At 45.5% G+C, this 21866-nt stretch overlaps 1 protein-coding gene across 1 annotated transcript in view; it reads right to left on the bottom strand.

Annotated features, from left to right (window-relative positions):
* The window catches only part of TLCD2 (TLC domain containing 2), a 195190-nt gene that overhangs the window by 5808 nt on the left and 167516 nt on the right, over positions 1–21866 (bottom strand). The gene's annotated exons all lie outside the window — the stretch shown is intronic.

Raw genomic sequence — 21866 nt, 5'->3', positions numbered from 1 at the left:
GCAAGTGCAGAAGGTGTTGGGAGTGGGTATTTGTTGGTGAACACAGACCTTCTGTAGATCAGAGGTTTCTCTACAGTAACAGCCCAATAAAACTATTGGCTCTAAGACATTCTTCAACACAAGCAATTCCAGATTTGCCAAAAGTATGAGTGTCCTCTACTGAGAATGAACAAGGTCAAATGGACTTGCCCGATGCAATTGTATACCCTCTGGGGCATATACTTTCAAATGCTATCTCTTAAGAGTAGAAATATCCATTTGAATATCAGTATGGTCCCGCTCACCAGGACAGTCCAATACAAAAACGCCATGCAATACTCTGCTGGACAAGAATACCAGTAGCAGTAGTTTCCGGCCTGGATGATCATCATTATTGCGATGGGGCTGCTATCAAAGACGAGTTGGTCATCGCAGGTGAGACCAGATTGATCTTCAAATGAATATTGCTCCTCTAGTACAGCACAGAGCCCTCCCACCCTCACCCCTGGACAGGTTTGTTCTCAGCAGAGGAGCTCTCACACTTCTGTTTGTAGGCTTCTCTGTGGAAGGACCCCCAGTGATCTGATATATGATAGGTTATTTATAACACGCTTAATACCCAGACGTTTCTAAGCACAAGTGCAATTTTTCGATTAGGAGGGTCCCTATGATGCGTGTAAGCTTCCCTACAGATGGAGCACTGAGTTGGGGTTTGATCGGAGACCTTCCCAAATACACATGTGCAGTGGGAAGGACCCCAAGCTTCCCTACTGAGATAGATCAAGTTGCATTCTGTCGTTGGGTCTTTTAGAAAGGTATTTTCTTGCAACCTTGCCCAACATGTAAGAGAATAGTGGCCCATCTGGTCTGTATTCATTGGCTGAGTGACAATTGGTGGTTTCGGGGCATTTTACAGAGGAAGTTCTCTTGAGTGGGTTGTCATTTTCTCCCTAAACAAACACGTGAACTGGTAGTGTCATTTGGCCTTCCTGAATATCAGTGCATCACAGTGGCGAAATTGTGTCGACACATTTTCTCATCACAGTGTCCCCTGCAGGGGGTTGTTTCGCGGGGGTCGTCAAGCTTAGGATGTCCAGGGGGGGGGGCACAATGCTCTGCAAAAAGGGATAACAGTGACTGCTTTTAATAGAATGTATAAACAGATCTGAAGGTGGGGGGAGGCCGTTGGGCCAGCTGCAATATTTTTCCTCTTAGGGACGGAAGGGGTGGAAATTTGCGGGAGAAGAGACATAAAAAAAAGTAAGCATACCAGATTAAATGGTGTTCTGGCGGTAGGGTACCTTGCTGCAAATTTCACAATAAGTGGGAAAGTAGCTCTACAGGGATCAGATCTTGAGGCAATCTTTAATGCCCCAGTGTACATGTTTGTGTTTTGATAACCCGCTGCACTCGGTAAGGGAAGTAACATTTGCATTAGGGCTACAATACACATTGGAAGTGATTATTAGACATGAACATTGTAACATTTTGAAAGAACTGGTTTAAAATGGAGGCACAATTAAGTCATGTCCTCCTCTAATGGCTGATCATTGTGTTTTTCCTCTGGTCGTGCGGAGATCAGCACCAGCGAGTGCGGGTCTAGCAAATGCGCTACTCACAATGTGAATCCAGGAGGGAGAGAGAGAGAGGGTACAGACAGCGAGAGATAGACAATTTCCAAGATAAAAGCACCGCCAGGACCTTCATAGCCAATGGTTTTGGTAACATAGGTGTTCTCCACCTGTATCGCCCCATAATCCCCTTGCGTACCAAAATGTTGTGAATGGGTTGCCAAGTCTGTTCTATCCTCTGCAGACGGAACCAGTCTCCAGAACAGAGCACAGCACAACCAGTACTACATTTAGGACGGTTGGCTGCCTTCACCAGATACCATGATATGGAGAAAAATTAGACAGTCGTAGATTTTTTGACTAAAGTGGTTGGAAAAGCTGGAGCATGTGCTTGGCATGCAATGGCCTGTTCTCATGAAATCGCACTGCAACTGGTATTAAGCATATATGTATGCCCCAGATTGCACAAAGAGCTTGACTAGAAGTCCCTGGTTCTAAGCTGTTGCGGTGATCGAGCCAAACAAGCAGCCTCTGCCGTGCTTAAGTGAATATAAGGGTGACAACGCATGAAGACACAGCTCGCTTGAGTGTATGTACCTTGCAGATTTAATCACCTTGCAGATTTAATCACATTGCCAAATAAAAACCAAAAATAGTTTAAGCTTGTTTGCGTTTACAAAATAACGAGCTACAACATTTCAGTGAAATTTAACACATTTTTTTTAAGAGGAGAAAAAACAATCTGATGACGTCGACGCATGAGGGTTCATGGGTACCAGTCCATGTAATGTATTATTATTATGGGTTTATGGTCAATCCATCAATTTCAAACGCATCGAAATGCATTTCCATCGATGCAAAAGCATTAATGCCTTTCCATCAAGAGAATGGGCCTCATTACACGGTAGGCTGCTATTAGCACCTTGGTCCATGCCGGTAAAATACCGGCACCGCCTTGGAGGAAAGGGGAATTACCGCCCTATTCCAAGGTTGGCGGGGCGGTAATTCCCCCTTCCCCCATTGCCCTTCCCCATTCCCATTTTTGCTCCATAGGGCATAATGGGAATGGGGAAGGTGCTAATTACGGTACCGCAAATTGCGGTACCGTAATTAGCACCCTGGTCCCTTTGCGGGTTGGTTTTTAACACAGGCGTTAAAGTACCAACCCGCAAAGGGACCTCGTAGTAAGGCGGTAAGGGTTAACGGTCACCGGTAACATTACCAGTGACCGTTAACCCTTACCGCCTTCCGTGTAATGAGGGCCAATATCTTTTACATGTAAAAGTGCATTTCCATCGAAACCAGGCCATCGAATTTCTAAATGGACAAGTTTAGATGAATATGCACTTCTAAATGTAAAAAACAGCATTTCGAGGCATTTTCTTGTAATGTTAAAATGTTACATGGAGCTGTCCAGTGCTGAAATCTTCAAAAGATTTTAGTACTGGCCAGCGTCATGTAACGTTGAATTTTTTTGTGGGGGTGGGGTGGGTTCCACCCAATCCCCCCCCAACTCCCAAAACACCCCCCCAACCCAACTCAATCCCTAAACCTAACCCATGCCCTACTCCATACCCGAACCCTAATTTTAAAATAAAAAAATCCATCGAATTATATTCAATGAAATTGCATTCAGATGGCAATGCTTTTCGTTGGATATAATTCGATGGTAATGCATTAGATGAAACTGATTTTGATGGAATGACCATATACCGTTATTACGGTATTTACTGAGTGCGGACCTAGCTTTGAGAAGCAACAGAGCGCTTTAAAACAGTACAGATGCATAACGGAGTGCTTTTCAGAGGTAACAACAGAACAGATATAAAGTGGGGGGAGAGGGGTGTATATAGAGGGACACAGAAGAGGGGTACAGCCAGGGCTTTAAGTCCTGGCAGTCTCCAGAAATGGCTCCCGAGCTGGGGCCCACCCCCGATCAGGCAGCCCGTGTAGAGGCTGCACGATTACACGAGCTGCCAGTAGGTGTCAGCACTTCGGTTTAGAAAAAAGAAAAGACATTGGGCCTCATTACACGGTAGGCGGTGGACCAAGGTGCTATTAGCACCTTGGTCCATGCCGGTAAAATACCGGCACCGCCTTGGAGGAAAGGGGAATTGCCGCCCTATTCCAAGGTTGGCGGGGCAGTAATTCCCCCTTCCCCCATTGCCCTTCCCCATTCCCATTTTTGCCCCATAGGGCTCTATGGGAATGAGGAAGGTGCTAATTACGGTACCGAAAATTGCGGGACCGTAATTAGCACCCTGGTCCCTTTGCGGGTTGGTTTTTAACGCCTGCTAAAAATCAGGCGTTAAAGTACCAACCCGCAAAGGGACCTCGCAGTAAGGCGGTAAGGGTTTACCGGTACCGGTGCCCTTACCGGTAAACCCTTACCGCACTACGTGTAATGAGGCCCATTGCCTTTTATGTGTAACTTGTATTCAATGAATGATACATAGGTTGTATCACATATGTTGACGCTTAAAAAACCAAAAGTGATTTTTTTTTTTCGAGAATTTAAATCACCTTTTGATTTGTATAAGATTTTATGTCAGGAATATTGCTCTTCTTTACTAATTTACATTTGAATCACATACCTGGTATTACTGGGTGATGTTGCAGGTTGGTGGGTGATCCACTCCGACAACATTAAAATTCAAAATATATTATCATTTTTTGTTGAAAGTTGATTCTATTGACTCTTGTTAAAAATGATTGGATGTTTCGTTGTCACGAAAAACGTACCTTTTGGGCGTGCGGAGTCGAGTTAGAGTAGTAGCTCGCACCTGCACCCAATAAAACCCCACTGGACTATAGTCCCTTAAGAGTGCAAAGAGTTTTTCCTGTTGGCAACAATGGTCCTTGTTTATTTTCTAGGGTCAGGGGAAGCAGGGATAGGGTAAGGGCGGGGCGGAGAGGCTAGTCAGCTAAGGGAGCCCGAGGGCAAGTGCTACTAAGGAGGGGTGAGAAGGGGTGAGAAGGGGAGACTGGAAGAAGGATTCCCTGCCCCTTGAGACTCATGAGGGATAAAAGGCATCCAGTCGTAGCGGCAGGAGGAGTCTGGCAGGAGGAGAAAAGGAAAGTCTTGAGGTGATAGCGGAACTTAAGGAGACCCGGCTCAAGACAGAGGGGCAGGGAGGCTGTTCCAAAAGGAAGCTCCTGCTGAACAGAGAGAGATCTACCCCACTCTGTGCTTGGAGAAACACCTGATCTGCAGAGAGTTGGAGCTTGAGGACCGAAGGACTTAAGCTGTGAGGTATTTGGGGAGATAGAGTTGAATGTAGCGAGGTCGCAGGCAACAGAAAGCCTTGTGGATGATGCAGAATGTCTTGAATTTAAGCCTTGCAACCACCAGGAGCCAGTGGAGAGATTTTAGGGCTGGGGAGATACAGTCCATGGGCTTGAGGCCAAGGATAAGTCTTGCAGTTCTATTCTGGATTAGTTGGAGAGGGAGTAGTGAAGAGAGGCAGATTGAGGAAGAGGCTATTGCAATGATCAAGCCTTGAGAGAACAAGGGGGCCTAATGAGAAAGATCTGTCTTACTGGCGTTAAAGCAGAAATCGTTAGCAGCACACCATGCCTGAATAGCAGTCAGACAGTCAGGAATGAGAGAGGATGGAGAGGAGGAAGAGGAGGGGGATCTCTGTCATCGGCATAACACTGTAAGTGATGAGAGAAGGTGGAGATCAAGTGGGCAAGGTAGATGTTGAAAGGCCACGTCAAGAGGCTAGAGCCCAAAGGGATGCTGCAGGTCGAGAGTGAGGTAGAGGAGAGAAAGGGATCCAGTTGAACTTTTGAGGGCTGATTCGAGAGGAAAGAGTTTAACCAATCCAGTGCGCAGAGTATCATGGAGCCTATTTATGAGGATTGAATGATTGACTGTGTCAAAGGCAGAGGACAGATCGAGGAGAATAAGGGTGGAAGGAGAGTTGGAGTCAAGATTAGAGAGCAGGTCCCGAAAGGTGTTCAGGAGAGCAGTTTCCGTGCCCCTGGCTGCTCTGAAGCCACATTGGTGGCCGTGAAGGCAGCCAACAGATTCGTTGTTCTGAATTAAATGGGAGATGACCAACTTCTCCAGGAGTTTGCCCAAGGAGGGGGTAGTGGAAATAGGGTGGTAGTTTTCCAGGCAGGTAGGGTTTGCAGATACCCTTTTGAGGAGGGGGTGCACAAGGGAGTGCTTGAGGGGTGAATTGAAGGAGCCAGTGGCAAAGGAGTGGTTACAGAATGCCACAGAGGGAGCGAGAGTGGCAATGTTGTCCTTGATAGTTCTAGAGGAGCAGGGAAGCACCTGTTTGGAGGAGACTTTCATAGAGCAGACTGTCTTGGAGAACTCATCCACTGCTATGGGTGAGAAGGAGGCGAGTATGAGGAAGGGAAGGGGAGAGGGAGGAGAGGGGGAGGCCTGCATGCTGGCGGGGGGGAAGGGTGGAGGGCCGTAGAAGAACGAGGAAAGGATGTCCTGAGTCTTGGTTGTGAAATGGGAGGCCAATGCCGTGCAGAGAGCCTGAGAAGGAAGAGGCGAAGTGGAGACTGCAGTAGGATTGGCTATTTCCTTGCAGATTTTGAAAGTTGAACATTTCAGCCGTGTTTGTGGCTCCAGAGATGTGGGATTGGATATGGGCCAGTTTCTTGGAGCGGATAGAAAATCTGTATTGCCTTTGGAGCAGGGGGAAGGCCAGTTTGTCAGAGGATGTACTAGAAGGCAGCCACTTCCCTTCTGCAACTTTGCACTTCCGTTTCATCGAGGCCAAGTCAGAATCGTACCAACTATTGCACTTGTAAGCTGGCTTTGTGCGGATCCTCATGCAAGGGGCAAGGATGCCAAGAGTGTTGGAGATGTGAAGGTTAGCAAGAGCTGAGTCAGTGTAGCAGTGGATAGTGGGAGTGGGGAGAATGAAGGAGGCAGCAAAGGCAGCCGACACGCTTCATACGTTGAATGATGGAGCAGGAGACTGGCAGAGCAGGCAGAGGCTTAGCGGGGAGCCCAGTAGCTCCAGATGGGAGGAGAGAATGGTCAAACCAGGAGAGAGGAGTAGTGAGAGGGTTCAAGAAGGGGATATCAGCTGAGATGAACGCATTCAGAGTGTGACCGGATGAGTGGGTTGGGCCAGAGGGAAGGATCGTGAGTAAGAGTGCTGCAGAGGATGCGAAAGAGTCGATTGGCCAAATCAGGAGAATCCAGATTTTGGGGTCTCCAAGGAAGAGAAGCTTCAGGGAGTAGGTCAGAAGAGAGGAGGCAAGGTCAGACCACTCAGAGAGGAAGGGGGAAAATTGGCACAGGAGGCCTGTAGATTGTAGTGAAAGTGAGCGAGAGGGTAGGAGAGACGCAAAGCTTGCAGACAAGGCATTTAAAGGAGGAGTAGGATTGGGTGGGTATGATGGAGGCAGGGACCCATTCATAGTAGATAAGAGCCACTCCGCCTCCAGACCGGTTTCAGGAAGGAGTGTGTCAAAAGCAGTGATAAAGCTGGCCTCATCTTACACCCGCACAATAGGTTTCTTCTATCGTAGTGGTAGCTGACTCATAGATACATTTATAACCAAGGAATTTTGCTGATACTAAATTCTGGTCAATTATTTAATTTTCAGCCCTGAATCGTACAGCATTTTTCTGGTGGCAAGAAAAGGAATTGTGCAATCGCAGTGGTCCTGCAACGTGTCAAGCAAAACCCTGGGCACATTTGAATGTCTTCGATAGTAGGAATATAAAGAAAGTAAATGAAGTTGGTCTGATCGCAGCAGAGGGAGACAGTGTTAAAAAGGAACTGAGCCCGCCTGAGGGGATCCAGGGTGAACTGTAAGTCACCTGATAACGAATATTGTATGACAATTGCATAAAGAGGATCTGAGCCCGGCTCAGGGGGAGGTCTGGGGTGAATGATAAATCTTGTAAGAAAGGGAGTACTTGTGAAATCTGAAAGAGGAAAATAACTTCTCGGTTATTTGTTGCATTAGGCCCTCTGAAGGAAGAGACAGAGCAAGACCAAGATACTTGGGCAGAGAAGGCCCTGATGCTAAAGATTGAACTGAATCCCTGTGCTAGAGATGCCAGAGACTGTCCGAAGTTCGAGGGGAAGGGAGGCCAACGGCCTGAACATCTTGACATATAATTTTGTGAACACTTCTTTCTTTTCTTAACATTGTTTCCCACACTATTTGCATTTAGAGGGCAGGATTGGCAATAATTTTATTAGTATAGGAACTTTTATTTTGACAAGACACCACCAGCACTGAGTTATTATTTGATGGTCGCAGCTTGCTTCCAAATGTAGATTTCGGATTAGATAGATGTTGTCCAACCCTTTTTGTAAGCTTAATAAACACCCTTGAAGTGTCACTTGGGTGTGTCTTACTGTTGACAACATGCCTTCCTTACATGGGTCACTCCATGGCGCTCTCACGTCTGAGACTCTGTGTCCAGTGCTTATTTTCTTAAACAGTATTGCAACAGAGCAGGGTCCTGGTCAAGTTTGCGGTCCCTCTTAACAATTCACATCACGCTTTAATGCGTTCATGGTCAGCAGAGTCCAATAAGTGGTGTAGCACAGGGCACGCCGCCCCAGGCTGGCCCGGACCACAACATGTGTGCAATGTCCATGAAGATTATGCCGCTGCAGGTGCATGCAATACTCAAAGTTAAACAAGTAAATATGTTTTTTAATCAAAGTTTCACTTAGCGTAGAAAGAAGGGGCAGTGCCTGGTACCCAAATATACCTGCCACTAGTGGCTTTCAGTTGTTTTATTGGAGGGTGTAAATATTTGCTACAAGTATGGGATTGAGACCGAGCATAGTGAGGGCAGCCTGAACTAATGAAAACGGGTTGGGGGCGGTTTGGAGGGGGGGGGGGAAATTCATCCCCCTCCCATGAGAAAATGTTCTGAATAATGGGTTAAAATGGTGAATTACACAGCACACTTTCTGAGAAAATGTCGGTAAAAGGGCAGACAGTTTGCAATAGGTTTATAGGTTTTGTAAGGTGTATGTTAACTGATGAAAAAAGTACAATAGATGCAAGTCACTAAAAGTGCACAAGCACATTTCCCAATGCATTGTCATGCCGGTCCATTCAATATATGCTAGTATAAAACACATTTCCATGCTGGCTGTGCCCATACATTTCCATGCTAGCTCCACCAACATATGCTAGTATTCCCATATAAGAACATACTCGTGTTCATTTTGAGATTTTTTTTTATAGTATCATTACTGGCACTAGGCACAAAGCTGGCTCTGCCAATATATGTTAGTACTCTTATGTAATAAAATACTCCTGTTGGTTTGTCCATTAAAAGTGGCATGTCACAATAAGAAAAACTGATTCCAATGTAAGCCAGTGTAGACCTAAGACGTATCATCCATCTCTCTCTCACACACACACACGCCACCCGCAAACCTCTCGGGTCCACTTGCACTGCATTCTCCACACAGGAACGCTCCCACCCACCCAGAACTTTCAAACACACCATCACATTCCTATTCATTCACCCACAACTCACTGACCCATACACCTTCGCTCATGTCCACTCACGCTGCATTCTCCACACAGACACATACCCATCCAGAACATTAAATCACACTATCACATTTCTTCACATTCACCCACCACTCACTGACCCATAGCACATACATACATACATATGACATGCACTTCACATCTTTTTTTTTGTAATCTTTAATTAATGTTTTCAAATTAAAGAAGTAAAAGATTAGAACAGTGAACTCTTTAAAACAATATGATCATTAAGTCATACATTTCTTTATAAGCAACTATATCAGGTCAATATTAACCTTATTGAATCAATTGTACATCACGTGGGTCAGAGCAAAATTCTACTTTAACATAAACATAGTTGCATCAATAGTAACTTTGGACATCAAATAGTAACACAAGACAAGAGGACAAAAGGACAAAAAACAAAAACAGGGGGTGCTAGGAGGGGCAAGAGGGTAATCCATTTATTCTTCTTAAAACCCGTTTTACCTGATTTCCCAGCTTCGGTCCGTCACTCCAGTCCACCCTTAGCTCCTCCGTGCTGCTCACAAACACGAACCAGGAAGCTGGGAGAGCTATGTGTTCCTGCATTTGAGCCGCAATGAAGGCAGAAGAGAATGGGTTGGAGCCGAGCGTGGCATGTGACACGCGCCACGTCATGGTCAGCTCCAACCCCTACGGAGCGCTTCCTTCTCATGCTGCAAGCCCCAGCCCATCCTTCACCCTGATTGGCGAGGACTGGGCTGGGCCCTCCTCTACTTAAGAGCCCAGTAGCTTCTGTTATTTTTTTTTTTAATACTGGGGTAGCAAGGGAGATCACACGGGTCACAGCTGTGACTCCTGGCAACCTCCAAATGACATCTCTGCCAGTTGGGCGTTAGCACTGCTAATGACACTACACAAGCAACTGTGTGATACTGATTGCCGTCACATGTCTGCGTGTCTGTAGGACTCCGTTAGCGACCTGGTACATGCCAGCATATCAGGGTTACCAGACATTTGGTCGAAAAAAATTGATCGACCAGACAAATGGTCGAACCAATTTGGTCGAAAACCAAATGGTCGAATTTTTTTTTTTTAATTTTCACCTTTTTTTTTTTTTTGGGGGGGGGTCCCCCCCCCCCCAACCCCCTTTTTTTTCTAAAAACCCATTTTTGTAAAAAACAAAAACCCAAAAAATAAATATATAATTAAAAAAAAAAATTCGACCATTTGGTTTTCGACCAAATGTCATTCGACCAGTTTTAGGTCGACCAAATGTCTGGACACCCATATCAGCACACCCCATGCTGGCTGCGTACCAGAAGAGAAAGGGGCAGGGCCTATCTCAACAAGGCCCAACGTGTGCCGACTGAGCACCCCCCACCTGTAAATACATAGACACTGGCAAATGTACATTTCTGCCTCACTGCTGAACTAATTTGCAGCCCCAGTACCACTGTTGCCTGGCTGATGCCCAAACATACCTGACGCACCCACTCTGCTGTGGCAGTTGTAAGGAAGGCATGGTATCAACAGTAAGATAGACAAGTGACCACAGTTCAAGGGTGCTTATTGAACTTTCACAAGGGTGTGATAAACGCCTATCTAAACCTAAATCTAAAGATGTGAGCAAGCAACAACCATCAAACAATAATGCAGTCCTAGTGAAGTCTTATCAAAATAAAAGGGCCTATACTAAAAAAAAAAAACGATTGCAATCCTTACGGCTAATTTACAAATAGTGTGGGGTAGTGTTCATGAAAAAGAAAGAAGTGTTCACAAAATAATAGGTCAGGCACGTCTTTGAGCACAGGGCAAGGTGGTTCACTCGTGCAAAGCACACACCCTCGCTTCTGCAGCATGAGGATAAAGTTCCATTACCAGCATCAGGACCTTCTGTGTCCAAGTCTCTTTACTTCTTATAAAGTCTCTTGATTCAGAGGGCCTGATGTACAAAAAACAAGATGCAAAAGTTATTTTCCTTTTACAGGTATTCAATTTGGGTGTTCACCCCGGATCCCTCTCAGCCGGGCTCAGACCATTTGCAGTATACATTAATCCATCGAAGACTTTTGAATGTGCACAGAGTTTAGTTTCCCCCGGTGCAGGACCACCTCGATCCTATCCCATTCCATTTTTGCGACACTTAGCATCAGTTGGATACCTAACAGAGACTGTCAAATGAGCACTCACGTGGCGCCGGCCCACTCAGTCTACGGTATCGTTTCTTGACCTCCCAAAGTTCAGTCACTCTTTTGGTTTCCAATTATATTTGCTCCGCTCGTCACATACATCTCACACACTGTTCTTTTAGATATCTTCATACAATTTTGCTGCTTGCAACCTTGGTTCAAAACACAGACTGGTTTGGTATCATTCTCTCCGACTCACTGGCTGTCCTGTCTTTACTGAAACTGCTTTGTTGTAGGAGCCAAGGAGAGTACCACAGCTGCAATTGCTCCTCCCCACCTTGGTTATCGACGCGGGAGAGCCATGGGTACCTCCAATACACTGTACAGGTTTGATCAGTTTTAGAACCTGGTCTTAGGTTTCTTACTTTCCAAGGTTCACAAAACTAACGTCTTTAAAGGTCAAAGCCACTTTCCTCCTTGCAATGCTCTCTGGTCTCGCCGTCTTTCTCCTCATGTTAAACTGCCATCTTGGAACTGCTGTTTCCTTGTGTGTAAGTTAGACCTAAAGATTTTGTGGAGTGAGTGAAACGAATAGTCAAATGATAGGGGCCAATACCCCATTTAAACCAGCTTCCTCCTATACCCCTACGTTGCACATGATTTCAAAGGAGACAGCAACCTTTGAAAAAGCCGTACTATGGGATTTTGAGGCCATTTATGAAGGGAAAACCAGTGAAAAAACATCAGAACATAGTTTCAATTTCTCCAAAACATATTGGAAATGCTTGCAGTCCTTAAGAAATTACAATTCTGTGGTAATTAAAAAGGCTGATAAAGGAGGAGGAATAGTCGTTTGGGATGCACATAACTATGATGAAGAAATGATGAGGCAACTAAACAACACAGAAATATATGTCAAACTACAAGGTGGCCCTACTGAGTCCATTCTGAAGGACATTAGAGAATTATGCAATACAGCTCTAGAAAAGGGTATCTTAAATGTTAAAGGTATTTGTACCGCGCACCATCACCAACGGAGTTGGTCCCCAGGCGCTCTGGCGGATCTGCAAATGAGAAGGTGGGATGGGTTAGTAGGTGAAGCCGGAGTAGGATAGTGAGAGGAGTGGTGTTCTGTTGGCAGCTTCAACTCGGTATACACCGGGTGCTGAGCTTCGGTGCGAGTATTGGATCAATGTCAGTCCTCGTGTGCTGTTGGTGTTGCTTATGTGTTGTTGCGGTGTTGTGAAGTGCGTGCGGGTTGTTGTGCGAGAGATGGTTGTGTGAGATAAGTCTGCAGAAATGCTGAGTTTTTGTTAGTCGGTTGTATGAAGGTTAACAGAAGTTCAGAAATCTGTCCAAGTGTGGCACTCGCCAATCCTCCCAATTTCATCGGGGTGGGCAAAAGGCTACGCCTGGCAGGGTTTTGGTTTGTGTGGGGCGCTCCCTGTGCTGTTCTAACGCACTTTGTAAGATTGCTCCTCGCCGTTCTATTCTAGCCGGCTCTGTAGGTGTTCTAATGCCGACGGATTGATTAATGTGGGTTGGGTGTCTATTCTCCTCCTTGGTGCTGGGCTTGTGTGGCGGACTCCTCTCAAACTGTCTATCTAAATGCGTTTGCCGGTTTGGATATGGTACATCCGGGGGGAGTGGGTGAGTCATTTAGGGCTTTCATTTGGGTCCGAGTATGTGATCAGTTTCTGGAGGCCTCCTTTGTGGCTATTTCCCATGATATCTTATGGTCTGTCAAGTGGTCGGTTTTTTGGGTTCAGTGTTTGTCCATTTGAGAGTGGACGATGGGGTGGCCATTCTAGTGAGTCGCTGTTGTGGTTACGCTGTGAAGAGCCATGATTTGAGGAGTTTCCTGAATGCTAGGTGGTTTGTTGTGTTCTGTATATTCTTAGGTAGGTCATTCCAGGTTTTCGGTGCCTGGTGAGAGAAAGAGGATCCTCCAAGTTTTCTTCTGTTATAGGGTTTTGGTTCGAGGTGAATGTCGGTGCTTAATCTCAGTGTTCTTGTCGGTTGATGTAGGCGTAGTTTATATCTTAGGAATTCTGCGCCTTGTTTGTGTATTGCTCTGTGCGTGATGCACATGGACTTTAACTTTATTTGCTATTTTAATGGAGGCCAGTGTAGTATTTTTAGCGCAGGTGTGATGTGTTCTCTTCTTGGTACCTTGAGGAGGAGTCTGGCTGCTGCATTTTGTATGCGTTGTAGTTTCTTTTTAGAAGTCGTTCGGGCATGCCCAGGTATAGGCTATTGGCGTAGTCTACTCTGGACATAATCAGAGCGCTGATGGTAAGTGTTTTGTTGGCGAACGACAGGAACGGTAGGATCCTTTTGCTGCTCGCAGGAGGAAGAAACATTTCTTGAGTAGAGAGTTTACTTGTGGCTCTAGAGTGAGGTTGTTATCCATCAGGACCCCTAGATTTTTTACAGTTGATGATGGTTCTGGTGTGGTGCCTCGCTCTCTTGGCCAGGGGATGTAGCTGATGTCTCCTCCCTTTTTTGAAACAATCATCTCTGTTTTGCCTGGGTTGATTTTGAGGTGGTTGAGGTTCATCGAGTTGAATATCTCACGAAGGCAATTCTCTAGTGTAGTGTTTTCTTCTCGCGTGTCTTGTATGTTGAAGATTATTTGAGTATCGTCGGCGTGAGTTTGATTAATAGGTACATGTAAATGTTGAATAGAAGTGGCGAAAAGGATGATCCTTGTGGTACTCTGCACGTGGAGTCTCCAGGTTTGGATTTAAACGGTTTCATCCATACGGTTTCAGTTCTGTTTATTAGGAAGGATTTTATCCATAGTATGGCGGTGTCTGTTATCCCTAGTCCTTCTAATTTCTTTATGAAGATGTCGTGGTTGACAGTGTCAAAAGCTGCGGACAGATCAAGGAGAATCAGGGCGGTGCTGTTGTCGGAGTCTGCATTCGTTTTTAGGTCGTCCCATATTGAGAGGAGAGCTGATTCTGTTCCTCTCATTGGTCTGAAGCCAACTTGTGCCTGGTCTAGTAGGCAGTGCTCTTCTATGAATTCTTGGGTTATTTTGTAGATGTACGTTTCTAGCAATTTGGCTGTGTAGGGTATATTGGAGATGGGTCTGTAATTGGATAAGTCCTCTAGGCTTCCTGTTGTGTCTTTGAGTAGCGGCTTGATGTACGCTGATTTGAAGGCCTGTGGTACTTTACCTGTTCAGATTGAGAGGTTGAGGAGATTTCTGTGGTATTCCATGGGGGTTCCTTGTTTAAGAATTGTTTTGTATATGTCCGGGGGGCAAAGGTCTTCAGAGAGCCTGATTTGTGGCTTTGGTTTACCAGTTTGACGAAAGCCTCAACTGATATTTCTGGGAAGCTTCGTAGCTTGTTTGGGTGTTCGTCGGTGTCGCTGGGGTTTGAGCTGGGGTTTGAGCTGTGATTGCTTGGTCTGTTTTGTATGGAGTGTTGGATGGAGGTTATTTTGTTTTTGAAGTGATCTCCTAGGTCATCGCAAAGTTTTGTCGATGGAATTGGCGTGTTGTTGCAGCCCGGTGGGTTTTTTATTTCGTTTATGATTTTGAAGGGTTCTTTTTGTGCGTTTGGTGCTCTGAAGATTCGGTTGTCGTAATGTTTCCTCTTCGCTTTTTGTATTTCCTTTTTATATGAGCGGATCTGTTGCAGGAATTTCAATTTTTTTGCAGTGGTGTTGTTGGTCCTCCATTCAGATTCTAGTTTTCGTTTATTTCTTTTCATGGCGTTGAGTAGTGGGGTGAACCATTTTGCTGTTTTCTTACGTGATGGGGTGAGGGCTTTTCTTTGGAGATGTTGTCTAGAGTTGTTGCGATCCAGGTGTGGAGCAGGGCAACTTTTTTGTCTAGGTCTGCTTCTTCCATGGTTGATGCTTGTGGTATGCTGAGTTCTAGGAGCTCGGTTAGGTTGGAGGTTTTTTATGGTTCTCCAGTTTCTTTTCATCATGATCAGTGGTTTTTCTTGTTGCTTTTTTGTTGGTGCGGCTGTTGTGATTATGAATGGAATGATGAGGTGGTCGCTCCAGAGTATTTGAATTGGGGGTGCCGTGGTGATGAGATCCTTGTTGGCGAAGATTGCGTCAAGTGTGTGCTCTGCTGAGTGTGTTGCTCCTTTGACTAGTTGTTGTAGGTTCATGGCTGCTAGTTGGGCGGTTAAGGATTTTTGTGTGGTTGTGGTTTCTTCGTCAAACCAGATGTTGAAGTCTCCGAGGATGATCAGATGATTGTACTTGATGGCTAGGATGGTGATGGCTTCTGTGAATGCGTCTATGAAGGTCGCATCGTAGGTTGGTGGTCTGTATATCAGTATGAATTTCAGGTTAGTTTTGGGGTTTATTGATGGCCGTAGTATTAAGGATTCGCATTTATCGATGTTTAGTGGATCTTCCAATTTGATGGCCAGTTGTTCCTTCTGGATGATCGCTAGTCCCCCCCCCCCTCTTTTGGATTTCCTGTTTGCTTGGATGCATTTGAAGTCTTCAGGCAGGCAGTTGTTGAGGGTGATCTTGTAGTTGTCGTCTAGCCATGTTTCGGTTACAAATAGGATGTCTATTCCTCCTTCTGATAGGAGGTCGTATATTTCCGTTGAATGTTTGGACATTGACCTTGCGTTTATTAAGTTACAGTGGATTCTCTGGGTGTGATTTTGTTTTGTGGTTATTCGTTGTTCAAGTTTATAGTTGTCTGGTCGTGGTGTTTCCACATTGTTGTTGGTAGGATGAAGAACGGCGACGGCTGCTTCTTCATTGAATCGGTCCAATAGGTTGATAACAGGGCTGATCAGTCGTGGTGTTTCTGCTGTGCTGCTGTTCGGATGAAGATCAGCGATGGCTTGTTCATTGAGTCCGATTGTTGGGTTGGAGGTAGCATTGGTTGGTTGTCGGGGCTTCGCCGTATTGTGTGGAATGTTGTGGAAATTGATTGTGCCCCTCTGTTCTTGTGATGTAAGTGGTGATGGGGTTGGAGCCCTCCCACTCTTTTGTTGAGTGCTCCCATCTTTTTTCCGGGTGTTTCGGGAAATTCTTTGCATGTCTCGAGGTTTCCGTGTTGAGGCGTCGGTGTTCCGCAGTTGTCATGAGGTAAGGTGTGAGGTATAAGGAGGATTTTTCTCTAACAGACTTTGTTCCGGTTATAGTTGCGTGACGCATGTTTCCTTCCAAAGGGGCTGCTTCTTCTGGGTTCTGTCGGTGTTGTGTGTCCGCGTCTCTTGTTGCACGATCTAGTTTTCTTTCTCTGCGTCCTTTTCTGGGTCGGGCCATTTTTCAGTTTAAGGTGCAGGCGTAGTCGGGTAGTTGGTCCTCTATGCTGTGTTGTGCAGGCGCAGTGATCTTGGTTTTTCCTTCTCTGGATACGTTGGGTGCTTTCTAGCTCAGTTTGTCGTTTCTGTCGGTGGGTAGGTTGTGTTTCCTAAGGGTGCACTGTCGGGGAGGGTTAGGGTATTGAACGGTCTGGTGGAATGGGACTTGATTAAGCTAGGTAGTGGTGGGTTGCCGGGATTAATAGAGTACTGAACAAAGCACAGTTAGATTAAGAGCCCTGTATAATGGGAGAAAGGCTTACACTTAAGAGGGTGACATGGTTCTGGACCTAACACAGCTGGATTTGAGGGTTCTGTACCGTAGGGAGGAGGCCTCCGCCTAGGAGAGCAACAGGGTATCAGGCTGAGCAGCTGTATTTGAGGGTCAGTTGAAGTAGTAATGTCTGATAGCAAGCACAGCTAGATCTGAGGATCAGTTGAAGCAGTGGAGCACAATACCAGAAACATCTAGATCTGGGAGTCCCGCACAGTGGACGTCTCCCTTGGGTTTATCGTGGTGAGCTAGCCATGTAGGTTCAGGGGGGCATGTACCGGTTGAGGAATGAGTTTGAGGCGCAGCTAGGACTTACTAAATATCTTACCATGCAAACTGGACACAAAAGCCCAATTAGATTTGAGAGACCTGTATAGTGGGACAGAGGCCTATCAATGCAATCTAAACGTCATACAATGCAATTTGGAGAGAGGACCCCTGCTAAATTTGAAAGACCTGTATAGTGGGAGAGAGGCCTATCAATGCAATCTAAACGTCATACAATGCAATTTGGAGACAGAAACCCTGCTAAATTTGAGAGACCTGAACAGTGGGGGAGAGGCCCAACCGTGCAATCTAAACATCACACAACACAATTTGGAGACAGCACCCCTGCTAGATTTGAGAAACCTGTATAGTGGGAGAGAATATATAGTGGACACAAAAGCCCAACTAGATTTGAGAGACCTGTATAGTGGGAGAGAGGCCTATCAATGCAATCTAAACATCATACAATGCAATTTGGGGACAGAACTCCTGCTAACTTTGAGAGACCTGTATAGTGGGGGAGAGGCCTATCAATGTAATCTAAACACCATACAATGCAATTTGGAGAGAGAACCCCTGCTGAATTTGAGAGATCTTTATAGTGGGGGAGAGGCCTATCAATGTAATCTAAACGTCATACAATTCAATTTGGAGACAGAACCCCTGCTAAATTTGAGAGACCTGTGTAGTGGGAGAGAGGCCTAACCGTGCAATCTAAACATCACACAATGCAATTTGAAGACGGAACCCCTGCAAGATTTGAGAGACCTCTATAGTGGGAGAGAGGCCTATAAATGCAATCTAAACATCATACAATGCAATTTGGAGACAGAACCCCTGCTAAATTTGAGGTGGGAGAGAGGCCCAACCATGCAATCTAAACCTCATACAATGCAACTTGGAGACATAGCCCCTGGTGAACTGGAGATACCTGTATATGTCTATACAGAGGAAAGGCGTCTGTGCCTGGCTAGATTGGTACAGTATTAGATAATGATTGAGTTTGAGGGAACGAGATGCAGAGGGGGCTAATTACCTTCTTTACTTTGCGTTTGGTAAGTGGCTTGGATTCTAGGGTAGAGTAGTTGCTCTACTCCTGACCCAGGCCACTCCTACCTTACTGGTCCTTGTAGATGATGGTTGACGGCTGGCCACTGTTTCCCCTGCAGACACCTGCTGATACTTCTTGGACCCGCCTCTGTTGAAAAGCCGTCCTTGGCCTTAGGGCCCTTAGCCGCAGAGTTGCATGAGCAGGAGCGGTGATGAGGGCCGAGAAGAGCAATGGATGCGGGGGGGCGGGATGGTAGGCGGGAGGGGGAAGAGAGACCAGGAAGAGGTTGTGGGGTGTGAGAGGGGCGCTTCTGAGTCCTGGGGCCTAGTTTGGGCAGAGGATGGTCACCGGGTGCCCAGGGATGGGCAGGCTCACCTCACGCCAGCTTCCTCGCTGTTTGTGGGGGAGCCAGTGTGAGCTGGGTCACTCGATCCAGGCAGCCATGGGCTCGAGGACTCTTGGGGCTACGGAGCAACACGGGGGACTGGGGCCAGCAGAGGAGGTGGATTGGGCTGATCGAGGCCGAGTGAGGGTTTCTATGGGGGATGCGCTTACCTGGGAGTCCGAGTGAGCAGTGGGAGAGGCGCCTGCAGCGCGGGACTGTAGGCCCAGCTGGCGAGGTCCCAGCTAATCAGGGCCGGTGTTGTGGGCCTCAGATGGCCAATCAGGGATGCAGAGGGGTGGGCTGAGCAGGAGCTGGGAAGCGAGGGAGGGTTGGGGCTACGGAGCAACACGGGGGACTGGGGCCAGCAGAGGAGGTGGATTGGGCTGCTTGAGGCCCAGGGAGGGTCTCTATGGGGGATGCGCTTACCTGGGAGTCCGGTGTTTCTGACTCCCAATAAGACTAGGACCCCTCTAATATATATTTTGCCCAAAATACATAAAAGTACAGCTAATCCCACGGGAAGGCCTATCATATCCCTTTGTGGGTCCATTTTAGAACCCATTAGCCAATATTTGGATTTCTTTATGAAACCACTGGCTAAATTAACACCCACTTACTTAGCGGACTCTACTGACGTGATCCGAGCTGTGGAATTGTTAGCTTTCAACGCAGATAGTGACCTTCTGATTACTCTTGATGTCGAGTCTTTGTATTCAAACATTCCGCAATTAGACTCACTAAGAGTCATTAAGAAATGCTTAGACACAAGGGTAGATATAGACACAGTACCCAGTGACTTCTTAGTTGAGTTACTTGAGATTGCATTGACAAAAAATGTATTTCGCTTCTAGAACCTGCACTTTATACAGATTAAAAGGTACTGCAATGGGGGCAGCTTTTGCCCCCAATTATGCCACATTATATATGTGGGCCTTCGAAGAGTAACATCTTCGCAGACCACAATCCTTTAAAAAAAGCATCGAAATTCTACAAAAGATACATTGACAACATCTTAATAATATGGGACCAAAAAGAAGGCGATCACCTTGCCTTTTTTAAGTGGATAAATGAGCTAAATCCTAATCTGAAATTCACAATAGAGTTGAATAACAAGGAGATCCCATTTTTTGACCTATTGATTAAAGAAGCCAATGGTGTTCTATTGGTGGATTTATATAGGAAAGCGTCAGATAGGAATACCATCCTCCATCATGAAAGTTTCCATTCACAGGCGCTTAAATCCAATATCCCATATGGTCAGTTTCTTAGAGCACGGCAAAACAGTTCCCAATTAGAGGATTTTGCAAAACAATATAATATTATTGAAAACAGACTAAAAGAGAGAGGATATTCACCTAGACTACTTAGAAACTCTAAAAAAAGAGCTAGGTATCAACACCGGGAGATATTACTGTCCAAAAAAGATGATGAACACAGACCATCAAATGATCGACTTGTATGTGCATTAACATTTAATACACATCAAAATAAGATAAAGATCATAGCCAAACATTGGTATTTGCTTCAACTAAACTTACCAACTTTGGCTAAACCAATGTTTGCCTTTAAGAAAGGAAATAATATAAAAAATTGGATCTGTAAAGCAGATAGGAGTAGTATACAAGATCAACAACCATTAATTACTACTCTATGTGGCATGACAGTAGTCTTAGGCCATTACCCCTGTGGTGGATGTTGCAACTGTAACCTTACCACACCCTGCAAAAACATCACTATTAATAAGAGGATTTGGGCCCTGGGGGACCATACTACGTGTAACAGCAGTAATGTAATCTATGTAATTGTATGCCCTTGTGGAAAAACATACATAGGCAAGACATCGCACCCAGTGAAATTAAGAGTCACTGAACATAGATCAAAATTAAGGAATAAACAGCTTAATGCATCTCTTGTGGCTCACTTTCTGGAATTTAACCATAACCCAGATACTTTCAAATGGTGGCCCATTGAGAAAGTAAGAGGTACAGATTTAGCAAATACGGCCAAAAGGCTTTCACAAAGGGACCAATGGTGGATTTATCATATCAAAAGTTACACTCATAATGGTCTTAGTCTAAGCCTGAATAGTGGTATTGAATCTCCCCCAATAATAGCGACGGGAAGTTTGCTTGTTAATCATGCTTGCTCGCGATTAATATGGTCTGAGAAAAACATATTCAGAGCGTGTCGGGATTGTGGTGATTGGGATAATGATTATTATACCATGTTTGTTAATCTTGCAGTGGAGGATCTTGAAGGGTGGATCTACAACTTCACGGGTAAATATGCAACAAAAACATCATTCGACTGAGACCTACGATAAGACAATAAGAGATGCCAAACGCATACTTAGAGGGGAGATACATAAAATTAGAGCTAACCCAAAATCCCTTATTGCCGTACATACCAAGACCAGAGAGATAATAAATCGGTATAGGTCATGGTTAAAACATTGGAAAAGATCGAAAAAACTGGCATGCTGGCAAAAGACTGTGAGGACTATCTGTTTGAGAAATTCCCGTAATATTTGGGCACTTTTGGGGGAAGCAAGGGGGAGTAGGGCAACCCCTCAAATAAATCTGATTGATGCTGAGGAATGGGTACATTTTCTTGAGAAACGAAATGGGACGTTGGCTGATAAACTCGAAACATCTGGTAATTCTATACAAGTCCCTGTGCCGTTCCCGGTACACCTTGAAGAGCTTTATAGATAAGATCTCCAAACTCAAAGCCTCTCGGGCACCTGGGCCGAATGGTCTCTCTAATTTACTCATGAAGAACAACCCAGTCTTCTGGGCTAACCTTCTAAAAATACTTTTCGAAAAGGTATTAAAAGAGGGAACCTGGCAAAAAGCAATCTTAGTGCCGGTATTTAAAAAAGGTAATAGATCTGATCCGGGTAACTATCGTTTGCTCTCTATGTTAGACTGCTCAGGTAAACTATTTGCTTCTTGCCTTCTGCAGGGACTACAGACCTGGGCAGAAAAGACAGGAATTCTGGACCGATTTCAAAGCGGATTCAGAACGGGATACTCAACTACTCACAACCTATTGATCATGAACAGTCTCAGAGATAAAGCCCTGTCATCTAATAACCCTCCTTTGTATGCCTTATATATTGATTTTAAGGCGGCGTTTGATACGGTTAACAGAGAGAAATTATGGAGGAAGTTGAGGGGTATGGCATGCCCACAAGGATTGCTTCATTACCTATAGCTCCTTCACCATAGTACCTCAGTTCAGCTGAGGCTAGATGGAAGTGGAGCCACTACCAGGGTGATAAAAAAAATCAGAGGGGTGAAACAGGGATGCGTAACTGCACCCACATTGCATCATTTGTTCGTCTCCAACATTCCTGAATACATACGAGAGGTGCGTAATTGCCCCCCCAAAGTAGGTACCCAGCATTGCTTAGTTATGGCGTATGCGGATGATGT

Source organism: Ambystoma mexicanum, chromosome 9 (assembly GCF_040938575.1).
Source record: "Ambystoma mexicanum isolate Mex_15411 chromosome 9, UKY_AmexF1_1, whole genome shotgun sequence".
NCBI classification, from domain to species: domain Eukaryota; kingdom Metazoa; phylum Chordata; class Amphibia; order Caudata; family Ambystomatidae; genus Ambystoma; species Ambystoma mexicanum.
The sequence above is the reverse complement of the archived record's forward strand: the minus strand, read 5'-3'. Positions and strand labels throughout refer to the sequence as shown.